Source organism: Panulirus ornatus, chromosome 28 (assembly GCF_036320965.1).
Source record: "Panulirus ornatus isolate Po-2019 chromosome 28, ASM3632096v1, whole genome shotgun sequence".
Classification (NCBI taxonomy): Eukaryota; Metazoa; Arthropoda; class Malacostraca; order Decapoda; family Palinuridae; genus Panulirus; species Panulirus ornatus.
In genome coordinates, this window is record NC_092251.1 from 20,414,645 (window position 1) to 20,431,886 (window position 17,242).

Genomic DNA, 17,242 nt, shown 5'->3' on the forward strand with positions numbered 1-17,242 from the left:
GGAACGAGGAGAAGTGGAAGACCAAATTGGAGGTGGAAAGATGGAGTGAAAAAGATTTTGTGTGATCGGGGCCTGAACATGCAGGAGGGTGAAAGGAGGGCAAGGAATAGAGTGAACTGGATCGATGTGGTATACCGGGGTTGACGTGCTGTCAGTGGATTGAATCAGGGCATGTGAAGCGTCTGGGGTAAACCATGGAAAGCTGTGCAGGTATGTATACTTGCGTGTGTGGACGTGTATGTATATACATGTGTATGGGGTTGGGTTGGGCCATTTCTTTCGTCTCTTTCCTTGCGCTACCTCGCAAACGCGGGAGACAACGACAAAGCAAAAAAAAAAAAAAAAAAAAAAAAAATATATATATATATATATATATATATATATATATATATATATATATATATATATATATATATATATATATATATATATATATATTCCCTAGCCTGAACCAGGTGCCTATTTCATCGACCCAACCCTTAAGGGTGGATGAACAGCTGGGTTGACTGTGGACCGACTGCCGCAACCAGAACTTATGCGGGCTCGACCCTGGGTGGCCCGTGAATGCGTCACGGTCAGGAACGCTAACCGCTACACCACGGAGGGACCCAATAGTCGTTCGTTAAGAGAGATCAGGTGTCGAGTGACCTCTGTTCATAGTATCTACTGTGCATAGAAAGCCAAATGAAAACAAAACATCTATTGTGACTTTAGTCCACCTCACGATAGATGATAAACGACGACACGTCACACACTGAACAGCATCATGTCACCTACACCAGTGACCACAGCTGGTGACAACCTGACCACCTCGTCAACCAACATCAAACTATCTATCAGTCTTGATACAATGAGACACAGATAGATGTCAGGAATGTGACCTCTCTATGCTCAGAAAATGTGAATAATTATCTATATTCCTCATTCAATAACCATGTTCCTCATCCAACACACTCGCTACCAATGGCCCTCATCCAGCACAGTCGCTACCTGTGTTCCTCATCCAGCACAGTCGCTACCTGTGTTCCTCATCCAGCACAGTCGCTACCTGTGTTCCTCATCCAGCACAGTCGCTACCTGTGTCCCTCATCCAACACAGTTGCCACCAACGCTCCTGAACTAGAGAAAAACGAGCCAACTCGGCCCTTCAGATGGTGTGGACATAGCTTGTCATTAATGGATGTATTCCACAATAACTGTGAGATTATGAGTGCTGGTGTCCCTGTGTGAGACGAGAGGCTGCCTCGCCCATGACTGGCTGGCGTTGTCTTGCTTCCTCTACAACGAAAACATCTCTCACGACACCGGAGTCATGACCGTACATTTGGCGAAGATCTGTACACTGCAAGCATCCACCATCAATGACGTAACGTTCAGATACCAGACGTAACTCACGCAGGAGGTTACGAAACCCTGAAACAGACCCTGAGTTACACGAGTTGCGTAAACAAACAGAGGCAGGTTTAGAGGAGATAAGAAGGCTTGGGTCAAGACGCGGTCTGGGAGGGTATGTTCCATCACTCGCTTTTCCCAAGTGGATGTAGCTTTCATGTTATGTTATGGAACATATACGTGCTTTCTTATACTGCAGGAAACTCGTCAGCTTAAATACACCTAAGATTGTCAAGTGTTCGCACAATATACCAGTATTCATATTATACTTTGTCGCTGTCTCCCGCGTTAGCGAGGTAGCGCAAGGAAACAGACGAAAGAATGGCCCAACCCACCCACATACACATGTATATACATACACGTCAACACACAGCACATATACATACCTATACATCTCAAGGTATATACACACACAGACATATACATATATATACATGTACATAATTCATACTGTCTGCCCTTATTCATTCCCGTCGCCACCCCGCCACACATGAAATGACAACCCCCTCCCCCCGCATGCGCGCGAGGTAGCCCTAGGAAAAGACAACAAAGGCCACATTCGTTCACACTCAGTCTCTAGCTGTCATGTATAATGCACCGAAACCACAGCTCCTATATTTATGTAACTTGAAAAGCAATGATGTGACGGCAGGTTCGACCATGTTTACACCGCTGTTCCTCATCATATCCTCAATACTGAGGTACAGATTATGAGGTCTCTTGAAGCGAGTATTACAATAATAAATCTGACCGATGCTTCACCTCATGCATGAGCCAATTTCGACGGACTTTGGAGGTAAATAACACTCTGAACCACAGACCAAAGATATACTGATTGTGAAGTCTTCTTATCAGCATATGAATCGCCTCCAAGGGCTTCTAAGGTTGATATCGTCATCACACGTCCCTCAGGGCTGTGTTATCATAGCAACACACGGGCATGTCTCACCAGAGGGAACCACGCGAATGGTAAACAATCCCTGAGAGTGAGTCGGTTATCGAGTATGAATCACAAAATTTATGAAAATTCTCGACACCTATAGTTCACAAAATTTCCAGAATCCTGGATGCTGAAGCGTAAGTTGGTACTGGTGAAGTCCTCAGTGACGCTTCGAAAGGGGGCTGATAACGAACATGTGAACTTCAAGCTTTATGAAGTATAAGAAGTTAACGAGTCAAGTGCACTTACGTATGTTCTCCCTGATCCTGACGGGGGTCCTGAGCACGAGGCCGTCGCCCATCCCGGCCTCGTTCTCGGCGTACACCCGGAAGACGTAGACGATGTCGGTCTCGAGGTTTTCCAACAGGAAGGTGGTCGTGTCCCCATCTACGATTTCGATGTTCCTGTAGGGGAGGTAATGTCAGCAAGTCTCGGAAGTTACCAGACGACCTATTGGCCAAAGGCAGTCTCGTAATTCAACGTAACATACACCTAGATAGCAAACTTCAAGCGTAACAAATTCTACATCTGTAATTCATTTGTTCTCATCTTAATCTCTTTTGCAGTTCGAAATACTCATGTGTATAAACTACTGAGAATTATATGTAAATACAGGGCATACAAGTGTTAAAAGATTAATCAAAACCTTACCATTACTTGATCCTTGTCATATAATATGTTCATGGACACCACTTTTGTGTTTAGGTTTTAGAGTCTTCAGTCGTGGACAAAGGGACACATCAAAACCGGGACTTAATTGAAAAATAATGAAAGAGGAAGGAATAAACGTGGGAAAGTATTTAGGAATTTTGGAGGATGTGAAAAACAAACCCTATTGGGAAAGAGATGAGAAGGTAGCTGACTTACTTGATGATATCTGCGTGTGTTATCATCCTGGCCTCAATGATGTAGGCGGTCAGTTCACCTCCGCCAAGACTGTCTGGAGGGTTCCAGGTGAGGGTGGCTGTGGTGTTGGTTACGTCGCTCACCACCAGAGGGCCAACGGGTCGGCCGGGTTCAACGACCACTCCTGCAGACCACGAGAGTAGGTAGCTTGGTGGTAGAAAAGTGTCATTCAGAGATTTCAAGCTGAGCAAACATAGAGAAGGTGTCCCCTCTCACCAGGCCTTCTTCTTCTTGGTTCGGTTGGGTAACTGCCACAGACTAGGCAAACTGACCCTAGTTCTTTAGACCCAAAATAGGAATTTCTTTTCTTTTTATGTTAGCTGAGACGGCAAGAACAACTGAGGCCCTAATCAAGGCCATCCCATTACCGCTATATATATATTGTTTATATATATATAAACTTTGCACACCACCTCAACCAAAACACCCTATATCTGCCACTCTATCATCAAACACATTCAACAAACCTTCAAAATACTCACTCCATCTCCTTCTCACATCACCACTACTTGTTATCACCTCCCCATTTGCGCCCTTCACTGAAGTTCCCATTTGCTCCCTTGTCTTACGCACTTTATTTACATCCTTCCAGAACATCTTTTTATTCTCCCTAAATATATATATATATATATATATATATATATATATATATATATATATATATATATATATATATATATAAATATATATATATATATATATATATATATATATATATATATATATATATATATATATATATATATATATATATATATATATTCTCCCTAAATATATATATATATATATATATATATATATATATATATATATATAAATATATATATATATATATATATATATATATATATATATATATATATATATATATATATATATATATCCTAGCCTGAGCCAGGTAACCATTTCATCGACCAACCCCTAGGGATGGATGAGCAGCTGGGTTGACTGTGGACCGACTGCCACAACCAGGATTGGAACCTATGCAATGCTCGACCCTGGGCGGCCCGTGAATGCGTCACGGTCAGGAACGCTAACCGCCACACCACGTTAGTTCATTATGCCAAATCCTCAAGAAATGGCATTGGTTAAGCTGGTGTTCAAGAAAAGGTTCTTCTTGAGTTGAAACCGTAGTATCTAAAAGTGAAACAAACGTGCCAGAGGGAAAATAAAAGATGAGGCGCCCGCTGTGGAGGTCGGAACAGGTGGCTACATCTTCACTAAAAGAACTAACGTAACCCAACAAGGTGGTGGTGTGTGTTAACCCCTGTTAACTAGGGGCAACCCTATCGGGCTTACAATTTCACGTCTGCACGATTATGATGTAGTGTGTGGCGTATCCTGGGGCCAGGTGTATTACGCGGGAAGACATCACCAGCTTACAATTACTGAGAAACCAAATGGCTTGTAATTAAGTCCAGCATACAGGGATTAAGTTCAGCAACAGGGGGTACATTTGAGGAGTTTTCTGAACACACAGCAACATTAGATGGAAATTCTCAACACCTTCCACAGAATGCGTATATATGTTATGTTGAAGTACGCACATCTGTCGTGCACGTGAGAAGATGATCAATACGCTTTTCTCAAGTATAGTGACAGACATGGCTCGAATATCAGTGCCAAAGTAAACCACCTGCACGAGGATCTATATCAGAGTAAACCATCTGCTCGAGGACCCATATCAGAGGATACCACCTGCTCATGGATCTATATCAGAGCAAACCACCAGCTTAAAAATCTATATCAGAATAAACCACTTGCACGAAGATCTATATCAGAGTAAACCATCAGCTCGAGGACCCATACGAGGATATATGTCAAGAGTAAACCAAACGGTGGTACACTGAAAATAATAATAGACACGATAATCTGACCAGAGGAGGATTATAAGCGTGTTGACCACGATAACCTAACCAGAGGAGGATTATAAGCGTGTTGAATACGATAAGCTAACCAGAGGAGGATCTCTTATATCTTGCTAGAACGAACAAGGAAGTGAACTTAGTCTCTGTATATCACAGTCAAGCGAAGCTCCTTTTTCAAGGTGATCATCTACTTCCCTGGAACGTTAGGGTAACAATACGAGCTGTACTGTCAACAACTTCTACCCTGTTAGATATACGCCCTCATGTTCACTAATCGCTAAGCAATATAAGCTGTACACCCTTAGATCACTACACACAGGAGAAAGTTGAGAGTATACGTAAATGAAAGCCAGGTTCTTAGGTTTAGCAGTGAAAGGAGACAGACTAGTGTGAGTGAGACTGAGTGGAGAGAACTTGGAGGATGTGCGATGTTTCAGATATCTGAGAGTGGACATGGCAGCGAATCGAACACTGGAAGATGAAGTCAGTCATAGGGTGGGTGAGGGGGCGAAGGTCCTGGTCACACTGAAGTGTGTGAGGAAAAGAGATCATTATCTATGAGGGCATGTTTGATGGTTCAGTAGTTCAGACGGTTTTGTATCGATGCGAGGAGTAGGATTTATGTGAGAAAGTACGGAGGAGGGTGGATGGGTTGGAAATGAAATGTATGAGGACAATATGCGTTGTGGGGAGGGTATATCGAGTAAGAAATGAAAGAGTAAGAGGGAGTCATGGTAATAAGAAATGAACGTTTGAGAGAGCTAAAGAGTGTGCTGAAATGGTTTGGACATATGGAAATGATGAGCGAAGAGAGTTTAATAAACACGGCTTATGTATCAGAAGTGGAGGGAACAAGGCGAAGGGGAAGACCGACCTGCGATGGAAAGATGGAGTGAAAAGGACATCGAATGTTCGGGGTCTAAACATGCAAGAGGGTGTAAGGCGTGTACGGGATACAGTAAAATGAAGCGAAGTGGTATTCATGAGCCGACGTGCTGTGACTGGACTGAACCAGGATATATGAAATGGTCAGAGAAATCATGGAATGGTCTGTGAGACTTGTTTGTGGATAGGGGGCTGTGGTTTCGGTGCACTATGCATGAAAGGTGGGGGGTGGATGGAATCGAATGAGGCCATTTCTTTGTCTTCTCTATCCTTGTGTGAGGTGAAAAGCAGGGAAGATAAGGAGTAAATGTTTGGTATGGAAGCAACATCTTGATTATGACAGGTCATATGTTCAACCTGTGTTTATAGTGTTGTAGAGATGAGCAGTTTCAAGAAACCAGACAAGAAAGTGTCACTCTTACATGCCTGGGTGCCTGGGTATTGTAGTTTCAGAAGAGAAAGTGTCACGCTTACACGCCTGGTTATTGTAGTTTCAAATGAGAAAGTGTTATTCTTACATGCCTGGGTATTGTAGTTTCAGAAGAGAAAGTGTCTCTCGTGCATTCCTCGGTACTGTAGTTTTAGACGAGTGAATGACTGGTTAGCTTTCATTTAACATTAGGTTAGCGGGGCGATTGTTTAATGCTTTTGAATCATTACTGCGCATATGTGTTTAATCACTGTCATGGTTGTTGGGAGAAGGGAAGGAGTAATGTGTAAGGAAAGTGTGATGCAGGGGCAAGTCTTTTGCCCCTACTTGGGGGTTGGTGGTTGGTTATGATGTAGCTCAGTTGGCAAGAACTTAAAGCTGTTGCAATGAGACGGGTGCCTGGCATACTGGAGTTTTTTGTTTCTTTTTACAGGTATGAATTGCTTGTGGTTGCTAAGCAGCCAGGGACTGTTCTGAAGGCCTTGTTTTGTGTGGTTTGCAGTTTTGTTGTGTCTGCTTTTGACAGGGTGACCAGGCAGGTGTAGGGTGGTGACGAGAATTGGCACCAGTAGGAGCTCTGAGTTAGCTTATTTATAACCATTGTGTTGATGTTTGCCGTGTGGGGGAGCTAATGTTATGTGTTTCATATGTGATACCTGCTGTAGCATATTTGAAGTTCTATTAAATGAAAGTGATTGACCACATGGGAGGGTCCAGGCTGGATATATGATTGACCACATGGGAGGGTCCAGGCTGGATATATGATTGACCACATGGGAGGGTCCAGGCTGGATATATGATTGACCACATGGGAGGGTCCAGGCTGGATATATATCAGTCCAGGTTTAAGAGGGTGATGGTGGATTTCTCTGGGAACAGAGACATCGTTTTCAATGAGTTAATGGTTTAATCAATCGATGTAATGTTGCATGATTGTCGTTACCTGATTAGTGTCAGGGGTTGTGAGTGTGAGGTCGTCTGCATTAAGGTAAACTCTCTTAAAGTTACCTGTGAGAGGTGCTGGGAGGTCGTATAGGAAGACACTGTAAAAGACTGGAGAAATAACTCTTTTTTAGAATACATGGTTGTAGTGTTTAATGGGTTTGGAGGTGAAGCCTTTGTTGAATAACTCTGGCTTGTCGGCCAGTTATGAAATTGGTCAACCACCTTTTGTTATTTTTGTGGAGGGTGACGTCAAGTGCCTTTCATGAGAGGATGTGTTGAGGGAACATTGTCAAGTGTATATTCATCGCCACTATTACACTACGAGAGGGGAGACTGTGGTAGTTTGAAACCATACTTAATGTGTTGTTTGAGATCTATGTGCAGTGCTGTAGTGGTGTGACTGAGTCTGGAGTTGTGCTGTGTGGATGAGAGAGGAACTTCCTGGTGCATATATATATATATATATATATATATATATATATATATATATATATATATATATATATATATATATATATATATATATATTTATTATACTTTGTCGCTGTCTCCCGCGTTTGCGAGGTAGCGCAAGGAAACAGACGAAAGAAATGGCCCAACCCCCCCCCCCCCATACACATGTATATACATACGTCCACACACGCAAATATACATACCTACACAGCTTTCCATGGTTTACCCCAGACGCATCACATGCCTTGATTCAATCCACTGACAGCACGTCAACCCCGGTATACCACATCGCTCCAATTCACTCTATTCCTTGCCCTCCTTTCACCCTCCTGCATGTTCAGGCCCCGATCACACAAAATCTTTTTCACTCCATCTTTCCACCTCCAATTTGGTCTCCCTCTTCTCCTCGTTCCCTCCACCTCCGACACATATATCCTCTTGGTCAATCTTTCCTCACTCATTCTCTCCATGTGCCCAAACCACTTCAAAACACCCTCTTCTGCTCTCTCAACCACGCTCTTTTTATTTCCACACATCTCTCTTACCCTTACGTTACTCACTCGATCAAACCACCTCACACCACACATTGTCCTCAAACATCTCATTTCCAGCACATCCATCCTCCTGCGCACAACTCTATCCATAGCCCACGCCTCGCAACCATACAACATTGTTGGAACCACTATTCCTTCAAACATACCCGTTTTTGCTTTCCGAGATAATGTTCTCGACTTCCACACATTCTTCAAGGCTCCCAGAATTTTCGCCCCCTTCCCCACCCTATGATCCACTTCCGCTTCCATGGTTCCATCCGCTGCCAGATCCACTCCCAGATATCTAGAACACTTCACTTCCTCCAGTTTTTCTCCATTCAAACTCACTTCCCAATTGACTTGACCCTCAACCCTACTGTACCTAATAACCTTGCTCTTATTCACATTTACTCTTAACTTTCTTCTTCCACACACTTTACCAAACTCAGTCACCAGCTTCTGCAGTTTCTCACATGAATCAGCCACCAGCGCTGTATCATCAGCGAACAACAACTGACTCACTTCCCAAGCTCTCTCATCCCCAACAGACTTCATACTTGCCCCTCTTTCCAAAACTCTTGCATTCACCTCCCAAACAACCCCATCCATAAACAAATTAAACAACCATGGAGACATCACACACCCCTGCCGCAAACCTACATTCACTGAGAACCAATCACTTTCCTCTCTTCCTACACGTACACATGCCTTACATCCTCGATAAAAAGTTTTCACTGCTTCTAACAACTTGCCTCCCACACCATATATTCTTAATACCTTCCACAGAGCATCTCTATCAACTCTATCATATGCCTTCTCCAGATCCATAAATGCTACATACAAATCCATTTGCTTTTCTAAGTATTTCTCACATACATTCTTCAAAGCAAACACCTGATCCACACATCCTCTACCACTTCTGAAACCACACTGCTCTTCCCCAATCTGATGCTCTGTACATGCCTTCACCCTCTCAATCAATATCCTCCCATATAATTTACCAGGAATACTCAACAAACTTATACCTCTGTAATTTGAGCACTCACTCTTATCCCCTTTGCCATTGTACAATGGCACTATGCACGCATTCCGCCAATCCTCAGGCACCTCACCATGAGTCATACATACATTAAATAACCTTACCAACCAGTAAACAATACAGTCACCCCCTTTTTTAATAAATTCCACTGCAATACCATCCAAACCTGCTGCCTTGCCGGCTTTCATCTTCCGCAAAGCTTTTACTACCTCTTCTCTGTTTACCAAATCATCTTCCCTAACCCTCTCACTTTGCACACCACCTCAACCAAAACACCCTATATCTGCCACTCTATCATCAAACACATTCAACAAACCTTCAAAATACTCACTCCATCTCCTTCTCACATCACCACTACTTGTTATCACCTCCCCATTTGCGCCCTTCACTGAAGTTCCCATTTGCTCCCTTGTCTTACGCACTTTATTTACCTCCTTCCGGAACATCTTTTTATTCTCCCTAAAATTTAATACTCTCTCACCCCAACTCTCATTTGCCCTCTTTTTCACCTCTTGCACCTTTCTCTTGACCTCCTGTCTCTTTCTTTTATACATCTCCCACTCAATTGCATTTTTTCCCTGCAAAAATCGTCCAAATGCCTCTCTCTTCTCTTTCACTAATACTCTTACTTCTTCATCCCACCACTCACTACCCTTTCTAATCAACCCACCTCCCACTCTTCTCATGCCACAAGCATCTTTTGCGCAATCCATCACTGATTCCCTAAATACATCCCATTCCTCCCCCACTCCCCTTACTTCCATTGTTCTCACCTTTTTCCATTCTGTACTCAGTCTCTCCTGGTACTTCCTCACACAAGTCTCCTTCCCAAGCTCACTTACTCTCACCACCCTCTTCACCCCAACATTCACTCTTCTTTTCTGAAAACCCATACAAATCTTCACCTTAGCCTCCACAAGATAATGATCAGACATCCCTCCAGTTGCACCTCTCAGCACATTAACATCCAAAAGTCTCTCTTTCGCGCGCCTGTCAATTAACACGTAATCCAATAACGCTCTCTGGCCATCTCTCCTACTTACATAAGTATACTTATGTATATCTCGCTTTTTAAACCAGGTATTCCCAATCATCAGTCCTTTTTCAGCACATAAATCTACAAGCTCTTCACCATTTCCATTTACAACACTGAACACCCCATGTATACCAATTATTCCCTCAACTGCCACATTACTCACCTTTGCATTCAAATCACCCATCACTATAACCCGGTCTCGTGCATCAAAACCACTAACACACTCATTCAGCTGCTCCCAAAACACTTGCCTCTCATGATCTTTCTTCTCATGCCCAGGTGCATATGCACCAATAATCACCCATCTCTCTCCATCAACTTTCAGTTTTACCCATATTAATCGAGAATTTACTTTCTTACATTCTATCACATACTCCCACAACTCCTGTTTCAGGAGTATTGCTACTCCTTCCCTTGCTCTTGTCTTCTCACTAACCCCTGACTTTACTCCCAAGACATTCCCAAACCACTCTTCCCCTTTACCCTTGAGCTTCGTTTCACTCAGAGCCAAAACATCCAGGTTCCTTTCCTCAAACATACTACCTATCTCTCCTTTTTTCACATCTTGGTTACATCCACACACATTTAGGCACCCCAATCTGAGCCTTCGAGGAGGATGAGCACTCCCCGCGTGACTCCTTCTTCTGTTTCCCATTTTAGAAAGTTAAAAAAAATACAAGGAGGGGAGGATTTCTGGCCCCCCGCTCCCGTCCCCTCTATATTGCTTTGTCGTTGTCTCCCGCGTTAGCGAGGTAGCGCAAGGAAACAGACGAAAGACTGGCCCAACCCACCCACATACACATGTATATACATAAACTTCCACACACGCAAATATACATACCTATACGTCTCAATGTACACATATATATACACACACAGACATATACATATATACACATGTACATAATTCATACTGTCTGCCTTTATTTATTCCCATCACCACCCCGCCACACATGGAATAACAACCCCCTCCCCCCCTCATGTGTGCGAGGTAGCGCTAGGAAAAGACAACAAAAGCCCCATTCGTTCACACTCAGTCTCTAGCTGTCATGTAATAATGCACCGAAACCACAGCTCCCTTTCCATATCCAGGCCCCACAGAACTTTCCATGGTTTGCGCCAACGCTTCACATGCCCTGGTCCAATCCAGTGACAGCACGTCGACCCCGGTATACCACATCGTTCCAATTCACTCTATTCCTTGCACGCCTTTCACCCTCGTGCATGTTCAGGCCCCGATCACTCAAAATCTTTTTCACTCCATCTTTCTACCTCCAATTTGGTCTCCCACTTCTCGTTCCCTCCACCTCCGACACATATATCCTCTTGGTCAATCTTTCTTCACTCATTCTCTCCATGTGACCAAACCATTTCAAAACACCCTCTTCTGCTCTCTCAACCACGCTCTTTTTATTTCCACACATCTCTCTCACCCTTACATTACTTACTCGATCAAACCACCTCACACCACATATTGTCCTCAAACATCTCATTTCCAGCACATCCACCCTCCCGCGCACCACTCTATCCATAGCCCACGCCTCGCAACCATACAACATTGTTGGAACCACTATTCCTTCAAACACACCCATTTTCGCTTTCCGAGATAATGTTCTCGACTTCCAAACATTCTTCAAGGCTCCCCCACCCTATGATTCACTTCCGCTTCCATGGTTCCATCCGCTGCCAGATCCACTCCCAGATATCTAGAACACTTCACTTCCTCCAGTTTTTCTCCATTCAAACTCACTTCCCAATTGACTTGACCCTCAACCCTACTGTACCTAATAACCTTGCTCTTATTCACATTTACTCTTAACTTTCTTCTTCCACACACTTTACCAAACTCAGTCACCAGCTTCTGCAGTTTCTCACATGAATCAGCCACCAGCGCTGTATCATCAGCGAACAACAACTGACTCACTTCCCAAGCTCTCTCATCCCCAACAGACTTCATACTTGCCCCTCTTTCCAAAACTCTTGCATTCACCTCCCAAACAACCCCATCCATAAACAAATTAAACAACCATGGAGACATCACACACCCCTGCCGCAAACCTACATTCACTGAGAACCAATCACTTTCCTCTCTTCCTACACGTACACATGCCTTACATCCTCGATAAAAAGTTTTCACTGCTTCTAACAACTTGCCTCCCACACCATATATTCTTAATACCTTCCACAGAGCATCTCTATCAACTCTATCATATGCCTTCTCCAGATCCATAAATGCTACATACAAATCCATTTGCTTTTCTAAGTATTTCTCACATACATTCTTCAAAGCAAACACCTGATCCACACATCCTCTACCACTTCTGAAACCACTCTGCTCTTCCCCAATTTGATGCACTGTACATGCCTTCACCCTCTCAATCAATACCCTCCCATATAATTTACCAGGAATACTCAACAAACTTATACCTCTGTAATTTGAGCACTCACTCTTATCCCCTTTGCCTTTGTACAATGGCACTAAGCAAGCATTCCGCCAATCCTCAGGCACCTCACCATGAATCATACATACATTAAATAACCTTACCAACCAGTCAACAATACAGTCACCCCCTTTTTTAATAAATTCCACTGCAATACCATCCAAACCTGCTGCCTTGCCGGCTTTCATCTTCCGCAAAGCTTTTACTACCTCTTCTCTGTTTACCAAATCATTTTCCCTAACCCTCTCACTTTGCACACCACCTCAACCAAAACACCCTATATCTGCCACTCTATCATCAAACACATTCAACAAACCTTCAAAATACTCACTCCATCTCCTTCTCACATCACCACTACTTGTTATCACCTCCCCATTAGCCGCCTTCACTGAAGTTCCCATTTGCTCCCTTGTCTTACGCACTTTATTTACCTCCTTCCAAAACATCTTTTTATTCTCCCTAAAATTTAATGATACTCTCTCACCCCAACTCTCATTTGCCCTCTTTTTCACCTCTTGCACCTTTCTCTTGACCTCCTGCCTCTTTCTTTTATACATCTCCCACTCATTTGTAATTTTTCCCTGCAAAAATCGTCCAAATGCCTCTCTCTTCTCTTTCACTAATAATCTTACTTCTTCATCCCACCACTCACTACTTTTTCTAATCAACCCACCTCCCACGCTTCTCATGCCACAAGCATCTTTTGCGCAAGCCATCACTGCTTCCCTAAATACATCCCATTTCTCCCCCACTCCCCTTACCTCCTTTGTTCTCACCTTTTTCCCTTCTGTACTCAGTCTCTCCTGGTACTTCCTCACACAAGTCTCCTTCCCAAGCTCACTTACTCTCACCACTCTCTTCACCCCAACATTCTCTCTTCTTTTCTGAAAACCCCCACAAATCTTCACCTTCGCCTCCACAAGACAATGATCAGACATCCCTTCAGTTGCACCTCTCAGAACATTAACATCCAAAAGTCTCTCTTTCGCGCGCCTATCAATTAACACGTAATCCAATAACGCTCTCTGGCCATCTCTCCTATTTGCATACGTATACTTATGTATATCTCGCTTTTTAAACCAGGTATTCCCAATCACCAGTCCTTTTTCAGCACACAAATCTACAAGCTCTTCACCATTTCCATTTACAACACTGAACACCCCAAGTATACCAATTATTCCCTCAACTGCCACATTACTCACCTTTGCATTTAAATCACCCATCACTATAACCCGGTCTTGTGCATCAAAACCACTAACACGCTCATTCAGCTGCTCCCAAAACACTTGCCTCTCATGATCTTTCTTCTCATGCCCAGGTGCATATGCACCAATAATCACCCATCTCTCTCCATCAACTTTCAGTTTTACCCATATCAATCTAGAATTTACTTTCTTACACTCTATCACATACTAACACAGCTCCTGTTTCAGGAGTAGTGCTACTCCTTCCCTTGCTCTTGTCTTCTCACTAACCTCTGCCTTTAATTACAAGACATTCCCAAACCACTCTTCCCCTTTACCCTTGAACTTCGTTTCACTCAGAGCCAAAATATCCAAGGTTCCTTTCCTCAAACATACTACCTATCTCTCCTTTTTTCTCATCTTGGTTACATCCACACACATTTAGACACCCCAGTCTGAGCCTTCGAGGAGGATGAGCACTCCCCGCGTGACTCCTTCTTCTGTTTCCCCTTTTAGAAAGTTAAAAAATACAAGGAGGGGAGGGTTTCTGGTCCCCCGCTCCCGTCCCCTTTAGTCACCTTCTACGACACGTGAGGAATGCGTGACTGCTGGCTCCTGTGTTGTCCTATGGTTTGTATGTGTTTTGAGTCTGGTGAGATTTTTTCTGTTGGAGGCGACGAGTTGGAAGTTCAGTGGTTGGTTACATTTACTGAGGGTGTTAAAGCCAATGCAGTTGGCTTGTGAGCGACTCAGCGACTCAGTTCTGGGGTCTTTGATGTGGGTCTGGGCCTAGCGGGTTGGCGGGCGCGGAAATGTACACATAAATAGGTGTTGGGTGTTACGGTTGTGATCTATAGTTATGGGTGTACTTACTGGGTGTGGTATACAAGGTATACAGGTATTGATCATGTTGTGGTAAGTGTCTTGCAACTTTGTATTCGCAGTATTTCACTTTAACCATCAAACATGACAAGAAAGATCGTAAGATATCAATAGACTTACAATCTACCGCCTTTTCTCACCCATGATTTCTGACAGCGATGATTCTTGTCAACGCACCACAGACACACTGGCCCATTATATTCATCCTTGGAACTTCAGTTGAATATATTAGGAGCATCTTTCAGATTCACCACCTGGGGCAAGGTAGCACGGCTAGCTGGCACATTAATCAGCCACAGTACAAGCCATCGCCATAGTCTTCCTCATATATCGCCAGTTATAATCAGTAACTTTGGGTACTATCTACGACTGATGTAGAAGACGCATGATATAGCATTCTTCTAAGTAAAATGCCCAACCAAATCTGGTTACATCGTTCATACTGGACCTCAAAATGATTTTACAATCTTGTCTCTATTGGTCATCATAACTTTATCCGATCAAGACGTGTGTGGCAACTTGAGCGATAATGTCCGGGTCGGGTTTTATAACATTTTTACTAACACTGATGTTACATTGCCACACTTCCAGTTCTCTGGAACAGTACCCCGCAGCAAGTGATGCACTGAAACGAACGCTCATCAAAGGTTTCACTATCTCACTATGTCATTGTTTTCAAGGTACAGGTTATACGAACGTATCTTTAATCTTCATCTGCCACTCATGTTGTGCCTCTCTACTTAACTGTAGTTGAAGTCCTACAACACTTCCCTCGCTGAAAATACAGTCGTAAAATTTCATTTCTGTAACCCCTCCTTTTGGCGTAGAAAAAGGATTTCACACAGTAACTTCCCTTCCTCAAGCGACCCCCCTTATTTTCCTTTGTATTCGCCTTACTTTCCTTTGAATTCGCCTCATTTTTCTTTGTATTCGCCTTATTCTTCTTTGTATTTTCCTTATTTTTCTTTGTATTCGTCTTATTTCCCTTTGTATTAGCCTTGATGTCCGTTTTTTGTAAGTACATAAAGTATTCTTTCGCCAATGGGGCAACAGCTCATTAGCTCCCGTGCTCTTCTGTCGCCGTTTCCACTTTAACTGGTGTCATCAATGCCAGTCATAAAACCTCTCTCGCCACCCCGTCAACCACGGCGACATGACACACCCTTCAGTTCCCCCACTTTAAAACTCACATCTTACATTCTTCGCATTCTTACTTCTACCACGCCCTCTCCAACACAGGTTCTCCACTGTTTCAAGTCCTTCCTCTCCCATACCATATACACAGTCCTCAGTCCTCCCCTTCGAACCCATCGTAAAGCTTTGCCAGACCAGGAAATGTTCCTCGGCATTCCTACTTCACACTGAACACTCTCGATGTAAAGAGCAAATGAGCACATCCATCCTTAGCACCTTCTCGTTACTCTCTCTCCTCTTCCTAAGGCGCCATAGTCATTTGTGGTCCTCGATATCCGTCGTTTAGCATATGATTAAAAACATCGACTTCAACACCTGTTATTCCTTAACCCTTGCTATTACGACCCAGCATGACACCATACCCGAGTATCTAGTGATTCATATACTCATCTGATGATTCAATTCTCTATATACTGTACACTCAATGCACATTTCTGATATAATGCAAAGTTCGCCTCTTGTCTCTGCTATATAATAACATATCCCGTGAGAGGAAAACGTATCATCATCAGCCCTTCCTTCATGCATCCCATGGCATCTGATCCCATCCAGTCGTCGTGTTTCACCGTACCTCAGCTCCCTGGTCCATCCACTCATACACCATGGACTGCCTCCATACATACGCATTCTCCCTACACTTATGCTTCACTTGTGACCCCGACATTCAACAGACAACTCTAATTCTTAATCCAATTATTCTAATTGGTTTCCAAAGCTAGAACTCCATTCTTTCTAGTCTTTTTGCCTCAAGAGTTCAATCTTTCCCTTCCCGTTATTTCAGACACACTTAAATATATACATTTTTCACTTGGGCTGCCCACACCCTCATTGGCTCAGGCTCCTGCACTTCCCATTATGTATAATAAACCTCAACATTCACAAAACAGTCAGGGAGTAAGATGTGTTCAACTGCATTCACTTCAGCTCATGAATAAACATTCTGGGTAATGCTTAACAGCTGCACGGAAGCTTCTGTCATCTAGTCTTTATATATATATATATATATATATATATATATATATATATATATATATATATATATATATATATATATATATATATCGGACTCCACCTGACTGTGGCTACATTGCGAAAGAGAAGTCACCTTCAACTA